At 46.7% G+C, this 21,731-nt stretch overlaps 1 protein-coding gene across 5 annotated transcripts in view; it reads left to right on the top strand.

Moving 5' to 3' along the window:
* Window positions 1-21,731, top strand: part of rusc2 (RUN and SH3 domain containing 2) — a 189,403-nt gene that overhangs the window by 19,478 nt on the left and 148,194 nt on the right. For all 5 annotated transcript variants that reach the window (XM_072497089.1, XM_072497093.1, XM_072497092.1 and 2 more), the window contains exon 2: window positions 9,799-9,898. The gene's annotated coding sequence lies outside the window, so the exon portion shown is untranslated. The remainder of the gene's footprint in view (window positions 1-9,798; window positions 9,899-21,731) is intronic.

Below are 21,731 nucleotides of genomic sequence, written 5' to 3'. Positions count from 1 at the left end.
CTGACGGGGTTAGTGGACACTGAGTATTCAGCGATCATGATCTCGAAACATGCCCCGCACTGGGTTGACCTACAGGTGAGCAAGGAGGGTGGCCAACGCATGCACTGGAGATTGGATGTTGGACTTTTAGCGGATGAGGAGGTGTGTGGGCGGCTGAGGAAATGTATCCAGAACTATCTGGAAGTTAATGACACAGGGGAAGTCTCGGCTGCAATGGTCTGGGAGGCGCTGAAGGCGGTGGTTAGAGGGGAGCTGATCTCGATACGGGCCCACAAGGAGAAGGTAGACAGAGCAGAAACGGACTGACGGATAAAGGAAATACTACAGGTTGAAGGAGTTATGCGGAGACCCCAGAGGCAGGGCTTTTAAGGGAACGACGGAGGCTACAGGCGGAGTTTGGCTTGTTAACTACAAGGAAGGCGGTGGAGCAGTTGAGGAAGGCGAGGGGGGCGATTTATGAATATGGAGAGAAGGCCAGCAGAATGCTTGCACAGCAGCTCAGAAAGAGGGACGCAGCCAGGGAGATTGGAAAAGTGAGGGACAGAGAATGGGAACCTGGTCGGAGATTCAGCAGGTGTTAATAAGGCGTTCAAGGAGTTTTACAGCAGGCTGTATGAGTTGGAACCCCCAGCTGGGTCGGAGAGGATGAGGCAATTCTTAGGGGGGGCTGAGGTTCCCGAAGTGGATGAAGGGTTGGTAGAAGGGCTGGGAGCCCCAATTGGGTTGGAAGAAATAGCAGAGGGGCTGAAGGCCATCCCGTTGGGTAAAGCCCCAGGACTGGACGGGTACCCAGTTGAGTTTTATAAAAAGTTCTCTGGGATACTGGGGTCGCTGCTGATGAGGACATTTAATGAGGCAAGGGAGCGAGAGGTGCTTTCCCTAACGATGTCACAGGCCACTATGCGGGTCCTATAGACCGATCTCCCAGCTAAATGTAGACGCCAAACTGTTGGCCAAAATCTTGTCCTCTAGGATTGAAGACTACGTTCTGGAAGTGATTGGGGAGGACCAGACGGGATTTGTTAAGGGTAGGCAGTTGACCGCCAACGTAAGAATGTTGCTGAATGTGATCATGATGCCCCTAGAGGGTAAGGACGTAGAGGTAGTGGTCGCAATGGACGCAGAGAATGCATTTGATCGGGCGGAATGGGAATATCTGTGGGAGGTACTGGGACGGTTTGGATTTGGACAGGGCTTCATCGACTGGGTCAGGCTGCTGTATCAGGCTCCCGTGGCGAGTGTACGGACGACCAGGTTGACATCGGGCTATTTTAGGCTGCGCCGGGGGACGAGGCAGGGATGCCCCCTCTCCCCACTGCTGTTTGCGTTGGCCATAGAGCCGCTGGCAATTGCGCTGAGAGCCTCAAGGGGCTGGTTCTGGGAGGGGTGGAACACAGAGTCTCGCTATACGCAGACGACCTGCTCCTATATGTTTCTGACACACTAGAAGGGATGGAAGAAATTATAAGGATTCTGGGGGAATTTGGCCAGTTTTCGGGTTATAAATTGAACATGGGGGAAAAGTGAGATGTTCGCGATCCAGGCAAGGGGGCTGGCGAGGCGATTGGGGGAGCTGCCATTTCGAGTGGCAGGGGGAAGCTTTTGGTACCAAGGCATACAGGTGACGCGGGAATGGGATCAGCTACACAAGTTAAATCTGGCCCGACTAGTAGATGAAATGAAGGAAGATTTCAAAAGGTGGGACGTGCTCCCATTGTCACTGGCTGGGAGGGTGAAAATGATGGTCCTCCCGAGATTCCTGTTTGTGTTTTAGTGTCTCCCCATCTTTATTCCACGGTCCTTCTTTGAACGGGTCAATAGGGTGATCTCTGGCTTTGTATGGGCGGGTAAGACCCCGCAAGTAAAAAAAGGGGATGCTGGAGCGCAGCCGGGGGGAGGGCGGGTTGGCGCTGCCGAACTTTAGTAATTATTATTGGGCGGCGAATATAGCCATGATTATTAGTAAGTAGGTGGTGGAGGGATCAGTGTGGGAACGAGTAGAGGTGGCATCATGCAAGGGCACTAGTTTGGGGGCATTGGTAACAGCGCCTCTGTCATTCCCGTCAGCACAGTACTCCACCAGCCCCATGGTGGTAGCGGCCCTGAGAGTCTGGGTGCAATGGAGGAGACATGTGGGAGCAGAAGGAGCATCGATCTGGTCTCCAATCTGCAATAATCACCGGTTTGCCCCGGGGAGGCTAGATGGAGGGTTCTGGGGATGGCAGAGAACAGGGATCAAGAGGATCAACAGGGAGATAGGTTTATAGAGGGGAGCTTTCCCAGCCTGAGGGAGTTGGAGGAGAAATTTGAATTGACGGGAGGGAATGAGTTTAGATACCTGTAGGCGCGACACTTCCTACTCAGGCAGGTCTCAACCTTCCCGATCCTACCGCCAAGGGGGATATAAGACAGAGTATTTTCCTGAATGTGGGTGGGAGAAGGTAAGGTTTCGGACATTTACAAGGAACTCATGTGGTCAAATGAAACTGAGACTGGGGAGCTGAAACACAAATGGGAAGGGGAGTTAGGAGGAGAGATAGAAGACGGTCTCTGGGCGGACGCGTTGAGTAGAGTCAACACGTCCACAACATGTGCCAGACTCAGCCTGATACAGTTTAAGGTCGTTCACTGGGCTCACATGACAGCGGCCCGGATGAGCAGGTTCTTTGGGATAGAAGATAGGTGCGCAAGGTGTGCGGGAGGACCAGCGAACCATGCTCATATGTTCTGGGCATGCCCAAAGCTTAGGAGATTCTGGCAGGGGTTTGCTGACGTCATGTCCAAAGTGTTTAAAAACAAGGGTGGCACCGAGTCCAGAGGTGGCGATTTTCGGAGTGTCGGAAGACCCGGGAATCCTGGAGGAGAAAGAGGCAGATGTCCTGGCCTTTGCCTCTCTGGTAGCCTGGAGACGGATATTATTAGTTTGGAGGGACTCAAAGCGCCGAAGTCTGAGACCTGGCTAACTGACATGGCTAGCTTTCTCTGACTGGAGAAAATCAAGTTCGCCCTGAGAGGGTCAATGTTAGGGTTCGTCCGAAGGTGGCAGCCGTCCGTCGACTTCTTTGGGGAAAAGTAACCGTCAGTAGAAGGGGAGGAGGGGGGGTGGTTGGGGTTTAGTTTAGAGTAGGGTGTTAGAAAAGGTAAGACCTGTGAGGGAGGAAGACGGCTTTTGCACTGTGTTTATATTTGTATGTTCATTGTTTCTTCTGTTATATAACCATAAATACCTCAATAAAATGTTTTTTAAAAAAAGGTTAGGCTTCAATTTCTTCTTTGTGGGCCTTTGGGGCATGTGTTAAGTTTAATCCACGTTCCTATTAATTTCCCTATATCTAAAGCTGATCTTGGTAGCATGATTTAGAATTTCTCTGTGAATTAGAGAATTGTGACAACAAAGTAGGAGGTCTTTCAAACCATCTTCAACAATTGTACACTTATACCCCCAGTTCTTTCTGTTCCTGCATCCCCTTTAGAATTGTACCTTTAGTTTGTATTGCCTCTCCTCATTCTTCCCACCAAAATGTATCACTTCACACTACTATCTACTTCTTGTCATTCAGCCAATGATGATCCTCTGCTGCTACTGTTCCTTTTGTTCCATGGGCTTCAGCCTTTGCTGGCATGCCTATTGAGGGGCACTTTATTAAACACCTGTTGGAAGTCCACATAGTCCACAACAACCACATTACCCTCATTAACCCTCTCTGTTACCTCATCAAATAACTCAAATCCATTTAGTTAAACACAATTTACCTTCAATCAATCCATGCTGCTTTCCTTCGTTCACATATACTTGTCCAAATAAGAGTTAATTTTATCCCAAATTATTTTTCCTAAACCACCCAGGTTAAACTCACTGGCAAGTAGTTGCTGGCTTTATCTTTATATTTTCTGGACAAAGGTGTAACATTTGCAACTCTCTAGTCCTATGGAACCATTCCTGTAGCTATGGAAGATTATAGCCAATTCTCCGCAATTTCTAAAACTATACTGACCACCATAGGTGTATGTGATTTACAGTTGCGGATGAGTGCTGTGTCATTGCACACTCTGCAACAGATTTGCAAGACACTATCGATCTCTTCAGTTCGACAAACACAAACTGAGAATGTTTCCAAAATAAAATGCTTTTGTTTGCTCAGTTAAATATTCCACCCTCAATATATGTTGAATTCATTGAGCATTTCCCATACCTTGGTAACCATCATTGATGAGATGGCGGCACAGTGGTTAGCGATGCTGCCTCAAAGTGCCAGGGACCTGGGTTTAATTCCGGCCTTGGGTGACTGCCTGTGTGGAGTTTGTATGTTCTCCCCGTGTCTGCATGGGTTTCCTCTGGGTGGTCCAGTTTCCACCCACAGTTTAAAGATGTGCAGGTTAGGTGGAGTTATGGGGATAGGGTGAGGGAGTGGGCCTAGGTAGGGTGTTCTTTCAGAGGACCGGTGCAGACTCAATGGGCTGAATGACATCCTTCTGCACATAGTCAGCTGCACCAGCTCTGTCTTCTTCAAGTATGCCAGGAATTGTTTTGACAACAAAGACCTTCCCAAGTCAACAAAGTCAAGACCTGGACTGTTTATCGGTGACACATAGCGCAAGAGAAATTGCACCAGCAATGCCTCCGCCGCATTCTCCAGATTTAATGGGAGGACCATTCAACAAATTCTCATGTCCCTCGAAGCTAGGTCCATTTGCATTCAGGCAAAACTCCTGCAAATTCAACTTCACTGTGTCTGGCTGACCGCAAAGTATCTTCCCCACCTGCCTTGGTTTTCTCAACTTCCAAATGACCAGCATTTCAAAGGAAGACCAAATAACTTCAAAGGCACTCTGAAGCTCTCTTTGAAGTGCGGAAGCATTGACATTAATAACCGGGGAGGAGCTTTCTGACAATCGTTCAGAATGGCGACAACTTGTCCATCAAGCATCTCACAGTCACATGCTTTAATGGTGAGGCAGAGCAGGAAATAAACGGCAGCAAATCCTGCACTTCGGAGCCCACTGCTCCGTGGGACTGCGCTTCCTGAATTCTTAAGATTATGTTGGTGAGATTCAGAACGCACGTGAGGCCTGTTCTGCTGCTGTACCCGCAAACACACTCATGGTCTACTTCAGGACTTCATCGTTGGTTTCTTCCTGTTGATCATCTGTATGCTAACTCCATAAGCATGACGTTTATTTTAACAAACATGTTGGAAACACTCTGTTCAATCTCTTCAACCACTAATGACTCTTGAGTGACTGTTTTACTACCTAGTTGTCTGCCCAAGCTGTGGATGACTTTAAATAAATAATGAAAACTGGAGTCACCTGTTTAGCACACTAGGCTAAATCGCTGGCTTTGAAAGCAGACCAAAGCAGTTCAATTCCTGTAACAGCCTCCCCGAACAGGCGCCGGAATGTGGCGACTAGGGGCTTTTCACAGTAACTTCATTGAAGCCTACTTGTGACAATCAGCGATTTTCATTTCATTTTCATTTCATTTAAACTCTCTCCAGTTCGATCCTTGCTGTTAAAATTTTTAATTCTCAGCCTCGTTCGAATTCCTCCTGGACCTTGCAACTACATACAATTGTGACATCTTCCTTCATCCCTACAATCCTCTGACAGCTTTGTGTTAACCACCTTTGGCCTTGTGCATTCCAGGTGGCCATGTCTTCAACAGTGCAGCCACCCAGCTCTGGAATTCCCTCCCGAAATCATTTCACCTCTCGATCTCTTTAAGACAATGTTTATAACTTAGCTAATTGAACAAACTTGTGGCCATGTGTCCCAATGTCTTCTTATAATAATAATAATAATAATCACTTATTGTCACAAGAAGGCTTCAATGAAGTGACTGTGAAAAGCCCCTAGTCGCCACATTCCGGCGCTTGTTCGGGGAGGCTGGTACGGGAATTGAACCCACGCTGCTGGCTCAGTCTCAATTTTTGTCTGTTTAGATTCCTATATGGTTCTCGGGGGCATTATGTAGAAAGTTCTATATGATTGCAGATTCTTACTTTGAACTCTCTAAACTTGCTTGGCTGGCTACCTTCATAGAGTCATAGATATTTACAGCATGATCGGGCAGCACGGTGGGTCAGTGGGTTAGCCCTGCTGCCGAGGTCCCAGGTTCAATTCCGGCTCTGGGTCACTGCCTGTGTGGAGTTTCCACATTCTCCCCGTGTTTGCGTGAGTTTCGCCCCCACAACCCAAAGATGTGCAGGGTAGGTGGCTTTAACACGCTAAATTGCCCCTTAATTGGAAAAAAATGAATTAGGTACACTAAATGTTTAAAGAAAAAAATATATATTTACAGCATGGAAACAGTCCCTTTGGCCCAGCTGCTCCATGCCGCCTAGTTTCTATCACTAAGCTAGTCCACGCGCCTGCATTTGGCCCATATCCCTCTATACCCACCCTGCCCATGTAACTGTCACTGCATTTTAAAGGAAAAAATTGTACTCGCCTCTGGCAGCCCATTCCAGATGCACAGCACCCTCTGTGTGAAAAGATTTCCCCTCTGGTCTCTTTTGTATCTCTCCCCTCTCATCTTAAACCCATGCCCTCTAGTTCTAGACTCCTCTACCTTTGGGAAAAGAGGGTGACTATCTATCTTATCTATGCTCCTCATTATTTTCTAGACCTCTATAAAATTACCCCTAAGACTCCGACGCTCCAGGGAAAAAAGTCCCAGCCTATCATTATAACCCAGACCATCAAGTCCTGGTAGCATCCTCGTAAATCTCTTCTGCACTCTTTCTAGTTTAACAATATCCTTCCTATAATATGGTGACCAGAACTGACCACTGTATTCCATGTGTGGTCTTACCAATGTCTTGTACAACTTCAACAAGACGTTCCAACTGCTGTATTCAATATTCTGACCAATAAAACCTAGCATGCTGAATGCCTTCTTAACCACCCTGTCAACCTGCGACTCCACCTTCAAGGAGCTATGAACCTGTACCCTTAGATCTCTTTTTATTCTGTAACTCTCCCCAACTCCCTACCATTAATTGAATATGCCCTGCCCTTATTTGATCTACCAAAATGCATCACCTCACATTTATCCAAGTTAAACTCCATCTGCCATTTATTGGCCAATTGGTCAAGATCCTGCTGCAATCTTATATTTTATATTACCTTCTTCACTATTCACTATGCCACCAATCTTGGTGTTATCTGCAAACTTACTAACCATGCCTCCTACATTCTCATCCAAATCATTAATATATAACAAATAACAGTAGACCCAGCACTGATCCCTGAAGCACACCGCTGGTCACAGGCCTCCTGGCTGAAAAACAACCCTCCACAACCACCCTTTGGCTTTGGTCGCCAAGCCAATTTTGTATCCAATTGACTACCTCACCCTGGATTCCGTGAGATTTAACCTTTTGTAACAACCTACCATGTAGTACCTTGTCAAAGGCCTTGCTAAGTCTATATAGACAACGTCGACTGCACTGCCCTCATCTACCTTCTTGTTACCACTTCAAAAAACTCAAATCAAATTTGTGAGACATGGCTTTTCCCTTACAAAGCCATGCTGACTTTCCTCAATCAGCCCTTGCCTGTCTAAATGCCTCTAGGTCCTGTCCCTCAGAATGCCTTCTAACAATTTACCCACTACAAAAGTAAGGCTAACCGGTCTATAGTTCCCAGGCTTATCCCTACAGCCCTGCTTAAACAAGGACTAATTCTGCCCAGAACGGACTCTGTTTTTCTTTTTAGTTAAATCGCACCCTACATTTTTCTGCTGTTCTGTTTGTAATGTTTTGTGATCTGCAACTTTCCCAGTACCCTCTGATTAATTTTCAGGCTATATAAATCACATACTTTGATTCTTTCTTAGATAATTTATTCCAACAGCTTGGAATGAGGTAAAGGCCAATCTTAGATTTAAAAAATTCCTACATTGTTTACTTTGCGGAAACAGAATTAATTATGAAGAATTATCACAAACAAAGAAGTCATTCAAATTTGAATGGAACAAAAACTTTCAACTAAGCAGTAAACCATTTGAAGCACAAATGCGACATGGACGGAGTGCTTTTCTAAGTAACAGCAGGATAACATTTTGCAGGATGAAGGATTTCCTAATATCCTGCAATCTGATTAATGCAAATTATTCAACTTATATTTCAGCAATGTGTCCTGGCTGTGCGGTAATTCATGTTGTATTGGTCAGTGCTTCTCTTTCATTTGTATTTCTATGAATAATTTGTTTAATAACTGGAAATTTCAAATTTAATTATGTTGGTAATATGTACTCTTCTGAAGTAGAAATTCTGAAGTTGTGCAAAATATGTCTGTAGCTGTTGGCATCAACTACAAAAACCCGAGTTAGTAAACATCACTATGCACCCACTGCATTAAACCCCGTACTGAACTCAGAGCACTTTTTGAAATAAAGGCAAAGGCAAAACATTGCTAAAAATAGTCAACAAAGAGGAAACTAATTTTATTTTTGCAGTATAGTAAATCTTATTAATTATAAAAGAGTACTCATCGAGTCATAGAGGTTTACAGCATGAAAACAAGCCCTTCGGCCCAACTTGTCCATGCTGCCCAGTTTTTACCACTAAGCTAGTCCCAATTGCACGCATTAGGCTCATAACTTTCTACACCCAGCTTCCAGCTTTCCCATTTAACTGTCTAAATGCTTTTTAAAAGACAAAATTGTACCCGCCTCTACTACTGCCTCTGGCAACTCCTTCCAGACACTCACCACACTCTATGTGAAAAAAATGCCCCTCTGGACCCTTTTGTATCTCTCCCTTCTTAGCTTAAACCTATGCCCTCTAGTTTTAGACTCCCATACCTTTGAGAAAAGATGTTGACTGTCTACCTTATCTATGCTCCTCATTATTTTATAGACCTCTATAAGATCACCCCTCAGCCTCCTACGCTCCAGGGAAAAAAGTCCCAGGCTATCCAGCCTCTCCTTATAACTAAAAATGTCAAGTACCAGTAGCATCCTAGTAAATCTTTTCTGCACTCTTTCCAGAAGAATGAGAGGGGATTTCCTAGAAACATATACAATCCTGATAGGACTGGACAGGCTACATGCGGAAAGAATGTTCCTGATGTTGGGAACGCCCAGAACTAAGTGTCACAGCCTAAGAATAGGGGGGTAAGCCATTCAGGACTGAGTTGAAGAAGAACTTCTCTCAGAGAGTTGTGAACTTGTGGAATTCTCTACCACAGAAAGTTGTTGGGACCAGTTTGTTGGATATATTCAAGGGGGAGCTGGACGTGGCCCTTGCGGCAAAAGGGATCAAGGGGCATGGAGAGAAAGTGGGAGTGGGATACTGAATTTGCATGATCAGCCATGATCGTATTGAATGGTTGTGCAGGCTTGAAGGGCTGAATGGCCTACTCTTGCACCTATTTTTTATATTTCTATGTTTTTCAGCAAATAAGTTGGAAAACCATTTTACCTTGCATCAAAATAATCAGAAGCATTATATACCCTGATGTGTATGTTTTCAAATGTCATGTGGCCCAATTTTGTTGTTACAAGTTAAGAAATTAAATGATAGTATTAATGAAAATGACACGATCTACTGCTTGTGTCATTGAACTCTGGATGTTGCTATTATTGGAAAAACTTGGAAGTACCATGGGTTGCCATTTGAGTACACCAGATGAAGAGAATAACTACAAGATGCTGGAAACCTGTGATTTAGAAAGTAAAATAATTTTAGAATGCCTAATGATTCATTCAAGGCAAGTATGAAGGATGACTTAAACTAGTTCCATTTAATTCGGGGTCATGTCTAAATCTATCTATCTGTTGTTGTCTTTTAGATACAACTGGTCTGCTTTATTACAACAATGTAGCATTGGAACTTCTTGCTGGGAGCTGAAAGGTTGAATCCCAGTCTGGATTGATATCTGCATTACAGAGGTGAGTTTATAGCAATTATAACTGAATCACAGTCATTCTCTCTTTCTGCTGACAGATTGCCCAACTGATGGAAATCACAGGGATGTTTGCAGTTTGTATTTTTCAGTCTCCTAAGAATAGCAGAGATGAAATCTGGAAATATTTTACAATATAGACAGTGAGGTAAATGTAAGAATTGTGGTGCGCACCTTGTCCGTGTATGTGCACAGCTATCTTCTGGTTAAAATGCCCCATGATCCAAGACACCAATCAGCCCTCCTTAGAGGGGAACTGAAACTTGAATGATTTTTTTCCTGCGTCTGGCAAGTGGCATCAGAACTAAGTGGAATGAAACATACTAAGGCCGGTTTAGCTCAGTGGGCTAGACAGCTGGTTTGTAATGCAGAACAAGGCAAGCGGCACGGATTCAATTCCCGTACCGGTTTACCCGAACAGGCGCCGGAATGTGGCGACGCGGGCTTTTCTCAGTAACTTCATACTTGTGACAATAAAAGATTATTATTATCAAATCTTATTATACAATACAAATTGTTGAATTGAAAATACTATTTTGCAAGGTTATTGGTTGAATTTAGGAGTGATATATTCTTATGTAATCTGCATTAAATTGTAATCCTTGTTTTTCATGGTCAAGTGTTTGAGAAAATAGACCTGCAATTCATGCCAAACCAGTTGATTTACCATTATTACAGGCCGTTGGCACAAAGAAGTAAAATGGTTTACAAGAAAAAAGCAACATGGGCTGTCATTACTTTTGTAAGAAATAGTTCTATAAAAAATAAAATGAGTATTTCTTCTAATCCAAACATTTTGATCTGACTAATTATTTTAGATGCCAGAAATAAATGAACATATGAATCACAATATTTTTTTAAAAATGGTATGTTAGACATGTAAAGTATTGTTATACAAAATCTATTATTGTCATATTGGCACAACGATCCAAACAGCTGTATAGCTAACGAGCATCACCCATTTTAAATGCAGTTGTTGGTCTAGGCTTTCTTCGTTTGGCATTGATGGACTGGGTTCTTTATTTAAATCCCAAATTCCTGTACTTGCCTTTTAATAAGTAATGAAAATGCATCTACAGAATAAGCTAAAGGGAAGCCATACATGTTCACATTTTCTGAGGCAGTGACGTAATGTGTGTTAAAGAAGAAGGCATATTTGAACTGTTCGAAGTAGCCTCTAGACGTCTTCTGATTCCCTGCCCATCTTAGAATGATAACAAAAGCCCCAGAGAGTTGAAAAAGACTAGTCTGAATTTTTCAGGTGGCAGGGGCTTGACCTGGAGAATCGGCGGGGAATGCATCCCTGCCAACTCTGACAGGCCTGCTGCCAATTCACATTCAAATTGATTGATTGGCAGCAGGTGGGAGTCTTCATTCCTCACTTGGGCGCAAATGGGTAATCGTCTTTATTAGCTCGGAATAACTTGATCGTTCTTTGAAGAAATTTTCAATGTCTATTTGTGTTTATTTACACAATATTAAGAGGTATGAAATGGGTGAAAGTTTAAAAAAAAAAAAAATGTTTTATTCAAGTTTATCCAATCAGCGTTTTTACATAACAAAAATAGAAATACAGATGGTAATAAAAAATAACTAAGCATAGCCCAAAGCTTACAATAAAACTACTTACAAAACAGAAATTTATTTTTAAACAGAACAAGGTGGGTTTTGCCTCCATGCCCAACTCACATTATATCAACAGTACCCCCCCACTTGAAAACCCCACCTGAACCTGACACTTACTGCTCCTCTCGAAAGTCATGGAAAGGTTGCCACCGCCGGGAGAACCCCATCAAGGACCCTCTCAAGGCAAACTTTATTCGCTCCAGGCTGAGGAACCCCGCCATGTCGCTAACCCAGGCCTCCACGCTCGGGGGGGTTTCGAGTCCCTCCACATTAACAAAATCCGTCTCCGGGCTACCAGGGAGGCAAAGGCCAGTACCTCGGCCTCTTTCGCTTCCTGCACTCCCGGATCCTCCGCCACCCCAAATATCGCTACCGTTGGACTCGCCTTCACCCGAGCATCCAAAACCCTAGACATCACCCTTGCAAACCCCTGCCAGAATCCTTTAAGCGCCGGGCATGCCCAAAACATATGGGCATGATTCGCCGGACTCCCTGCACACCTCGGGCACCTGTCCTCCACCCCAAAAAACCCACTCATTCTTGCCACCGTTATATGCGCCCGATGCACCACCTTAAACTGGTTTAATCCGAGCCTGGCACATGATGAGGAGGAGTTCACCCTGCCCAGGGCATCGGCTCACAGGCCCTCATCCAGCTCCTCGCCCAGCTCCTCCTCCCACTTATCCTCCAACTCCCCCACTGAGGCTTCCTCCACCTCCTGCAGCTCTTGATATATGTCCGACACCTTCCCCTCCCCTACCCAGACGCCAGGCACCACCCTATCCTGGATCCTACGTGGGGGCAGCCACGGGAATGTCCCCATCTGTTTTCTAAGGAAGTCCCGAACCTGAAGGTACCTGAACGCATTCCCCGGGGGCAGGCTGAACCTCTCCTCCAGCGCCTGCACGCTGGGGAAAACCCCATCTATAAACAGGTCCCCCATCCTCTTGCGGGGTTTTATTCGCCCACACAAATCCCGTAACAATCCTATTCACCCGCTTAAAGAAGGACTTGGGGAGGCACTGAAATACGAAGAGGGACCTGAGGAGAACCGTCATCTTCACAGTCTGCACCCGTCCCGCTAAGGAAAGCGGGAGCATGCCCCACCTTTTAAACTCTCCCTCCATCTGCTCCACTAGCTGGGTTCATTTGAGCCTGTGCAGGGCATCCCAGTTCCTGCCCACTTGTATCCCCAAGTACCGAAAGCTCCTCTCCACCATCCTGAGCGGGAGCTCCCTCAGTCTCTCCTCCTGGCCCCTACCGTGGACCACGAACAGCTCACTATTCCCCACGTTCAATTTATGCCCCGAGAACCTCCCGAAGTCCCCCAGGATCTGCATGACCTCCTCCATCCCCTCTAACGGGTCCGAAATATACAACAGCAGGTCATCCGCGTAGAGGGAGACCCGGTGTTCCTCCCCTCCGCGCACCAGCCCCCTCCAATCCCTCAAAAGTCCTGAACGCAATGGCCAACGGCTCAATTACCAGGGCAAACTGCAACGGGGACAGGGGACACCCTGTCTCGTCCCCCGGTGCAGCCTGAAATATTCCGACCTTAGCCGGTTTGTGGACACACTCGCTACAGGGGCCTGGTACAGCAGCATGACCCACCCTATAAATCCCTCCCCAAATCCAAACCTGCCTAGCGCCTCCCACAGATACTCCCACTCCACCCTGTCAAAGGCCTCCTCCCTGTCCATCGCAGCCACCATCTCCAATCCCGCACTCCCCCTCTCTGGCCGCCTCCCTCCTGCGCAGCTGGTGTGCCAGCATCCTACTCGCCTTATCCCCATGCTCATAAACTGCCCCCTTCGCTTTCCTCAGCTGCGCCTCCGCCTTCCCCGTGGTCAGCAAGTCAAACTCCGCCTGTAATTTCCGGCGCTCGTTCAACAGCCCCCTCTCTGGGGCCTCCGCGTACCTCCTATCTACCCTGAGTATCTCTCCCACCAGTCTCTCCCTCTCCGCCCTCCTTCTCTCTATGGGATCTAATGGAGATTAACTCTCCCCTAACGGCAGCCTTCATCGCCTCCCAAACGTCACCTCTCCTGTGTCATTCGTTCCCACATAATTCTCAATACTCCTCCTTATCCGCCCGCACACCTCTTCGTCCGCCAGCAGCCCCACATCCAGTCGCCAGATCCCGCGCTGACCCCGATCCGCCCCCAGTCGCAGGTCCACCCAGTGCGGGGCATGGTCTGAGACCGCTATGGCCGGGTATTCGACCCTCTCCACCCTCGGGATTAACGCCCTACTCAGCACAAAAGAAGTCTATTTGCGAATAGACTTCATGGACATGGGAGAAAAAGGAAAACTCCTTCGTCCTTGGCCAAGCAAACCTCCAGGGGTCCATTTCCCCATCTGGCCCATGAACTCCACAAGGCTTTGGCTGCTGCCGGCCTCTTTCCTAACCTGGACTTGGGAATGATCCAAGCTCGGATCCAAGACCGTAATTAAAGTCCCCTCCCATTATCAGGTGACTTATCTCCAAGTCCGGGATCCTACCCAACACGCGCCTCATGAAGTCCGCATCGCCCCAGTTCGGGGCATATACATTCATTAACACCACCCGGGCCCCCTACAGCTTGCTACTCACCATTATATACCTGCCCCCCTTGTCCATCACGATGCTCCCCGCCTCAAATGCCACTCGTTTACTGACCAAAATGGCCACCCCTCTGGTCTTGGAGTCTAACCCCGAGTGAAACACCTGTCCCATCCCTCCTTTCCACAGCCTCGTCTGGTCAGCGAGCTTTAAGTGCTTCTCTTGCAACATGGCCGTGTCCGCCTTCAGCCCCTTCAAATGCGAGAGAACACGCGGGACCGCTTGACCGGCCCATTCAGGTCCCTCATGTTTCCACGTGATCAGCCTGGTCGGGGGGTTGACCACACCCCATCCCGCCGACTAGCCGTTTCAGTTTTTCGGCCAGCCGCGTGCCCCCGTCTCCCTCCTCCAGCTCTCCCCCCGGCGGCCCCCCCCCCGCCCGAGTCTCCATCCATACCCCTCACCTGGCCCCCCTTCAGTCAGCAAAGCAGCACCCCTTCCCTCCCGCCCCCAGCTCCCACACTCCCCCCCCCCCCCCCCCCCCCCCCCCCGCACCCCATCCCCCCCCGCTGCCAAGCTCCCCCCATTGTGCTTCCGTGTATCAGCTCACCCATGCTGACCCCGGCCGCTCCCGCCTCTATACACCAACCCTTAACTTGTTGCCTCCTTCGGGGCACCCTACCCCCCCTCCCCTGCAGGGTAGAGGGGCCAGTGCCATCTGGGACCTCCCCATGCGCCGGACAGCCCATCCCGGGCGTTTCCCGCCCCCTAACACCGAACACCTGGAAAATAAAACACCTGGAAAACAAGCAAAACAAACAACAAAACCACCAACCAAACTAGGGCAGACAGGCCCGTAAACCTATGCTTTGCCCGCCGTCCTCCCCTCGCTCCCTCCACCCGCACATTTCAGCCCCATACAACTGTCCCTTAGTTCAGGTCCAGCTTCTCCTGCCTGATGAACGACCACGCCTCGTCTGGAGTATCAAAATAGTGGTGCCTGTCCTGGTATGTTACCCACAGTCTCGCCTGGTGCAGGAGCCCAAACTTCACCCTTTACTGTGGAGGACCGCCTTCGCCCGGTTAAAACCTGCACGCCTTCTCGCCAGCTCAGCTCCCAGGTCCTGGTAAATTTGGTTCTCGCCGTTCTCCCACTTACTGCTCCGCTCTTTCTTCGCCCACCACAGGACTCGCTCCCGGTCTGCCAAGCGCTGAAACCGTATCACCATCGCCCTCGGCTTGTTTACCCTCAGCTTTCTGGCGAGAACCCTGTGCGCCCCATCCAGCTCCAAGAGCCGCGGTAAGGTCTCCGCGCCCATCAGCGTCCCCAGCATTGTGGCCACGTATGTGCTCGCATCCGTCCCCTCCGCCCCTTCGGGAAGGCCCAGGATCCGCAGATTGTGGCTCCGAGATCTACACTCAAGGTCATCCAGCCTCTCCTGCCATCTCTTATGGAGCGCCTCGTGCGCCTCCACCTTCACCGCCAGGCCCAGGATCTCGTCCTCGTTCTCCGCCACCTTGCTCCTCACCTCCTTGATCTCCTCCTGTACCTTCTGGGTCACCACAATCCTTTCCATGGAAGTCAGCATCTCCGTTTTCAGCTCCATGAAGCAATTTTTAAGGAGCTCCTGCTGTTCTCTGGCCCACTGGGCCCACACCTTCCGATCTTCTCCGGCCACCATTTTGTCCTCCCGTACCTTCTCGACCTTCATCCCCGGGTTCGCATGTCTGCCGGCTCCGCTCCTGGTTCTCTCCATGCACCACCTCCATGGGAGCCTCTCCCATGTCCATTCCGGCGCCGGTCCCGCCTGTCAATTACCGCCGCCGCTCCTTTTAGCGGCCCGAGAAACCGATCCCGGCGGGAGCTGCCATTCGCACGACCTAGCAGGTCATGGCCGCTACCAGAAGTCCCGAAGGTTTTTAAAATTAATACCATGAATATCTGATTGATTGACAGGTGAACAGTTTGTTTTTTTGCTGAGGAGATTTTAAAACCTGTGCTTATTGAATTTGTTTCACGAGCATTTAAAAGACTTGGCAAACTTGCCAATGGCTCATTGATTCTGCGACATGTTGGATACTGGAAAAGTGGGTATGGAGGATGCATTGGGGATATGAGAGCACATGGAAGGAGCATAGGCTTGATGGGACATGAGGGCCTCACAGTCATGATTATAACTGGGTCGCTGTCCCATTCAGGGAAGTGGGATTTCTAGCCTCTTGGCTCATGTGTCTGCCTCTCTTGTGGCCGTGCACTTGCCCCCAGAGTTGGCGGGGGTGGAGGGGGGGGGTGGGGGGGGGGGGGGGGGGGGGGGGTGGGGGGGGGGGGGGGTGGGTGGGGGGTGGCTCAGCTACATCCTGCCCTCGTCTCCCTGGAACAAAAACATAGAGAGAAAGGGCCTCCTTAACAGAGATAGTTTTGTGGCATTGGGAGCTTTTCTAACTCCCGACGCCCACCTGCTTGATGAAAACATGGCCCATAATGAATATTGTTCATTGATGCATGCATTCCCCTTCTCGGCCAAAATAATATTTGTACATGAAATACAAATATGCTGAACAACATAGATGAAAATGGGGCACAATTCAATTTCTTTTTGCTGTGTACTTAATAGATATTGTTGATTTCCACTGCAATATTGTCCTGAATCATCTTATTATTATCTTTGTATTTGATGTTTATGCCACAAGTGACTGAACTGTTTATCTTCAAGAAGTTCACATACTGCTGGTAAAAATATATCCTAATTTCCACTGGTTCTTAATGTCCCCTTTATGAGACTTTATCTTATAAATTTCATCACATCAGAGAATGGTATCTTGACAAGAACAGTTACTACCCTTCAAAAATAATGTTTCTTTCCTTATTAAAAGAGAAAATGCTGGAAAAACTTAGCAGCTCTGGTAACATCCGTGGAGAGAGAAACAGTTGACATTTTGAATCTCTACGATTCTTCAAAGCTAATGAGGGAGCAATGTGATGGTTTTGCCTTAAGAGGAGGTAGAACAGGATAGACGTAAGTGATGGGTGTGAGCTCGGAGAGATTGCACAAAGATGTTTACAACACGTGACAAAGGAAGTGTTAAGGACTGTAGAATGTGCTGATAGTGGCATGAAGGTAAGGTAGCAGAATGTTTCAATAGGAGAACAAAGATCAGTGCTCCATGAAAACAAAACTTAAGGACAAGTGACAGTTGGCCTTTTTTTTTGGGGGGGGGGTGGAGGAGAGACTGGGTTGAGTTGTGTTGGGACAAAACATTTTTTTTGATTGAAGAGTTGAGTCCAGAAGGATGTAATGTTCCTAATAAAAGATGAGGTGCTGTTCCTTCAGTTTGAATGAGCTTCACTGGAACATTGCAGGAAGCCAGGGAGGGACATATGGGCACGAGAACAAGACGCTGACCTGAAATGGCAAGCGACAGGAAAGTTGGGGTCATGCTTGCAGATGGAGGGAAGGTCTTCCGCAAAGCACAGTAAGAGGTCTCACAACACCAGGTTAAAGTCCCAACAATCCTGGAACTCCCTCTCTAACAGCACAGTGGGTGTGCCTGCACCTCAGGTACTTCAACGGTTCAAGAAGGCAACTCACCACCACCTTCTGAAGAGCAACTTGGGATGGGCAATAAATGCTGGCCGAACCAACAACAACCACATCCCATAAATTAATTAAACAAAGAAATGGAAACCGAGAGGTCAAGGAAGGCAAGTGTCAGAGATGGACCATGTGAAAATGAGAGATGTTGAATCAAAGCTTTATTGGATCAGTCCTTTCCTTAAACTAAAATCTAAATAGCTCTTTAGAGTTTGTTATTTATAGCACAGAAGGAGGCCATTTGGCCCATTGTGGCTGCACCGGCTCCCAAAAGAGAAACCAAGCTAGTTGATTTATTGATCTGTTTATTGTCACGTGTACAGAGGTACAGTGAAAAGTATTTTTCTGCGAGCAGCTTAACAGATCATTAAGTACATGAAAAGAAAATACATAACAGGGCAACACAAGGTACACATTGTGACTACATAGCACCGACATCGGGTGAAGCATACAGGGGTGTAGCGTTAATCAGGTCAGTCCATAAGAGGGTTGTTTAGGAGTCTGTTAACAGCGGGGAAGAAGCTGTTTTTGAGTCTGTTCATGCGTGTTCTCAGACTTCTGTATCCCCTGCCCGATGGAAGAAGTTAAAACTGGTTTGGGTGCAATCATACTCGAAGTGTTTCCAGACCTGGAAAAAGAGAGGCTTTCAAAAAATAGAAACGTAAATTGGGCAATTAAAGCTTAATTTTGTAACTGGTATTAATCCATAGTTAAAAAAGGAAAATTGTCAGCTGATTAAATCTTATCAAATGATTATGCAAATAAAAACAGAAATGAGACGGAAACTGAGTTGGAATGGAGGAAACAAAGCAAGATTAAGCAGTCTGTGATTTCCGATTTCCTGCTATCTTTGAGCTCCAGCGATAGGTAGTAGCAGCCAAGGCAAAATGGAGGTGGATAGCCTGAGGAAATAGGCAGATAAAGGTGGCTAGGTCAAAAGTACTGTTGCTGTATCTTTTCATTTAAAAAAAAACCCAACCATTTATTAAATGAATGTACAACTCCAACAGTTGTAATGCTGGAGGCATTTACTTTTGTAGAATCTCAAATTAAAGAATTTCTACAGGCTGTCAGCTTGCCTCTCTGGATTCCACACTGTGAGCTGTGACTGTCGACATTAGAATAGCTGGCAGGGAGTAATACTTGTAACAGCCTAGATCTCCGAAGGGACGCCAAGGCTCTGAGCTGACAACAATTGGGCTCCTGTTAATTTTGAACACTGTGTAGGCTTCCCTGTAGAAAAGTGGAGAGGATATTTTTGTGCAGCGGCTGTTCTCTGAAAGCCACATACAGATGATTTGAAAACTGAAGTATGTTGTAGAGCTAGAATACTTGGCACATAGCTTTGTGGGAATTCAAGATCCTCACGCCCATCCTGTTTGTTGCTGACTCACTACTCCTGTTTCAATGCACATAATTGTAAGCCTACTGTAACTCGGAGGTTTCTATCCTTGTAAAGTGCCAATTGAGAGCACCAGATCATAACAGCAACTTTTGTGTTTACCTCCCTTAACAGCAAAGTACATTCAAATCAGTTTTAACATTGGATGCTAATGATGGTTTGCAAATAATATTGTTGTATCAGTCACGGGGATATCAAACCTGTAATTTAAACATTAGAAGATATTTTCATATTGCCTATACTGGAGAATTCAGTGACTGCATCTGGAGTATTGTGCAGTTTAAGTCTCCACATTTAGGAAAGCATGTACAATAGCGGCGGCAGCACAGTGAGAGTTCACTAAATTTGTCCTGGGGATGAGAGGGTTGTCCTACGATAAGAGACTGAGTAAATTGGGCCTTTATTCTTTGGAGTTTAGAAGTATGAGAGGCGGTCTCATTGCAACGTACAAAATTCTGATGGAGCTTGATAGAGTGGCTGCTGAGAGATTATTTCTGCTGGTCGGTAATCTAAAACCTAGGACTCGGCTCCTCCCTCTGCAACTGGATCCTCGATTACCTGACCCGCAGACCACAATCAATAAGAATAAACAACGACACGTCCTCCACGAAAGCCCTCAATATTGGGGCCCTACAAGGCTGAGTACTTAGCCCCCTACTATACTCCCTATACACACATGACTGTGGCAAAATTCGGCTTCAACTCCACCTACAAGTTTGCTGACCACCGTAGTGGATCGGATCTCAAACAACGATGAGTCAGAGTACAGGGGGGAGATAGAGAACCTAGTGCAGTGGTGTAACGACAACAATCTCTCCCTCAATGTCAGCAAAACTAAGGAGCTGGTTATTGACTTCAGGAAGCTAAATGTCGTCCACTCCTCTGTTTGTATCAATGGTGCCGAAGTGGAGATAGTTGACAGCTTCAAATTCCTATGAGTAAACATCGGCAACAATCTGTCCTGGTCCTCCCACGTCAACACTATGACCAAGAAAGCACAACAGCGCCTTTACTTCCTCAGGAATTTAAGGAAATTTGGCATGTCCATAACGACTCTTACCAATTTCTATGTACCATAGAAAACATCCTATCTGGCTGCATCGCAGCTTTTTATGGCAACTGCTCGGCCCAAGCCTGTAAGAAACAACAGAAAGTTGTGAACACAGCCCAGTCCATCACGTGAACCCGCCCCCCCATCCATTGACTTTGTTTACACCTCCCGCTGCCTTGGAAAAGCAGGCAGCATAACCAAAGACCCCTCTCACCCATGTTATTCTCTCTTCCAACCTCTTCTATCAAACAGAAGATACAAAAGTTTGAGAACACGCACCAATAGATTCATAAAGCGCTTCTTCCCCGCTGTTACCAGATTTCCAAATGGCCCTCTTATGGACTGAACTGATATTTCTACGCATCCTCTCTACAGTTGTAGCACTATATACTGCATACTTCACCCGCTGTCAATGTTTATGTATTTTCATTATGTAACCTTGTGTATTTATCATATGCTCTATGTTTTCATGTATGGAGCGATCTGTCTGGACTGTACGCAGAACATACCTTTCACTGTACCTCGGTATACATGACGAAAATCTAAATCTTTAAAAAAAATCTAAATCTAAATCACATGGGACACAGTCTCAGGATAAAGGGCCGATCATTTGGGATTGAGATGAGGAGAATTTCTTCACTCAAAGGATTGTGAATCTTTGAATTCTCTACTTGGGAGGGTTGTGGATGTTCCATTGTTGAATAAGTTTTAGGCTGGGAATCAAGGGATGTAGGGAGCATGTGGGAAAATTAGAGTTGAAGCCTAAGATCAGCCATGATTATATTGAATGGTGGAGCAGGCACATATGTGGTCTATTCCTGCTCTTATTTCTAATTTTGTATTTTTTTATTTACAGCACAGAAGGAGGCTATTCAGCCCATTGTGTCTGCACCGGCTCCCGAAAGAGCCACTTCTGTTCTTATTTAATTGATATTTCACAATGCAGCATTCCAGGCAGAGTCATGAGTAGCAACTTTAGTCGACAGACTCTAGGTAGCTACTCAGAAGGAAGGCACAACTGGAATAAACCGGTTACATGTTGGGATTTTAATTTATGATACCTGGGGCATTAGTCCACCGTCATAGCCATGAAGTTACTATGCCTTTAATTGTTCCCATGGTCACTTTCGTTTTGAAGAGCCAATTTAAGCTGTCAATTCTAAAACTTGATCTTGCCGTGCTTCTATTAATTTCAAGTGAGACCTCTTCATCTCCCACCCCTTCCCAATCTGCAACTTTTCCCCCCTTCTCATTTTGTCCTCAGCCCTTCCCTTCCATGTAACTCGCTACAGGTTGAGTAATTCTTATTCGAAATGCCCGGGGCTGTGAGTATCTTGGACTCTGGAATTTTCGAATTTTGGAATACCAAGCTGCAAAGACCCTCGGACACCGCTCGGAGTCGCCAATCGGCGCTGTGTCTTGACGGGGAGTACACGGCTTCCCTTCCGACAGGGAATCAGGTACCGGTTCAACTCTTTTGGTGCAACAAACCTGTGCTGTCAATTGGAAGGATACACGCATGTGTGTTCAGCCACAGGAACGGGACACAGGGCTAGGAACAGCCAACACTGGATAAAGTGCGGATTTCAGAGCTTTTTGAATTAT

Source organism: Scyliorhinus torazame, chromosome 3 (assembly GCF_047496885.1).
Source record: "Scyliorhinus torazame isolate Kashiwa2021f chromosome 3, sScyTor2.1, whole genome shotgun sequence".
In the NCBI taxonomy this organism is placed as follows: domain Eukaryota; kingdom Metazoa; phylum Chordata; class Chondrichthyes; order Carcharhiniformes; family Scyliorhinidae; genus Scyliorhinus; species Scyliorhinus torazame.
This window is presented reverse-complemented; position numbering and strand designations above follow the sequence as displayed.